Genomic DNA, 911 nt, shown 5'->3' on the forward strand with positions numbered 1-911 from the left:
GCCCACACCCCGAGAGCACCCTCCCTGAGAGCCCCATACCCATAACGCCGCCCACCCAAGAGCCCCCTCCCCGCAACACCCCCCCCCGAGAGCCCCCCTCCCTGAGAGCCCCCCACCCCCCTCGCCCGAGAGTCCCCTTTCCAAAACACCCATCCCGAGAGGCCCCTCCCTCAGAGCCCCCACGCCACAACACTGCCCTCTGAGAGCTCCCTCCCTCACTCCACGCAAGAGCCCCACACACAACCACCCTCCCTGCTCCTGAGAGCCTCCTCCCCCACAGCCCCTCAACACTGCCTTCCCCAATACCGCTCTTCCCAACTCCCTGGGAGAGCTGTCTGGACATTGTCCTCACCACACCACCCCCTCCACCCCAACTCCTGAGAAACCACCCAAAACACCCTCTCCCACCAAGGACATCTGAGATGTTCGGGAGTGGAATGCTTCATCCTGGGAGCAGATGTGGCGGAGGCGAAGGAATTGGGAATAGGGGATGGCATTTTTGCAGGAAGGTGGTTGGGAGGAGGTGTATCCCAGATGTCCTCGTTTTTCAAGGACCGCAACTATCCCCTCAGTGGTCGACAACGCCCTCGACCATGCCTCCCACATTTCCTGCAACTCATCCCTCACACCCCCTCCCCACAATAACAACCAAAAAAGAATCCCCCTCGTCTTCACGTACGACTCCACCAACCTCCGGATCCAACACATCATCCTCCGACACTTCCGCCATCTGCAATCCGACCCCACCACCAAAGACATTTTTTCCTCCCCACCCTTATCTGCTTTCCGGAGGGACAACTCTCTCTGTGACTCCCTTGTCCGCTCCACATTCCCCTCCAGCCCCACCACACCCGGCACTTTTCCCTGCAACCACAGGAAGTGCTACACCTGCCCCTACACCTCCCCCCTCC

Source organism: Rhincodon typus, chromosome 31, assembly GCF_021869965.1.
Source record: "Rhincodon typus isolate 14 chromosome 31, sRhiTyp1.1, whole genome shotgun sequence".
Classification (NCBI taxonomy): domain Eukaryota; kingdom Metazoa; phylum Chordata; class Chondrichthyes; order Orectolobiformes; family Rhincodontidae; genus Rhincodon; species Rhincodon typus.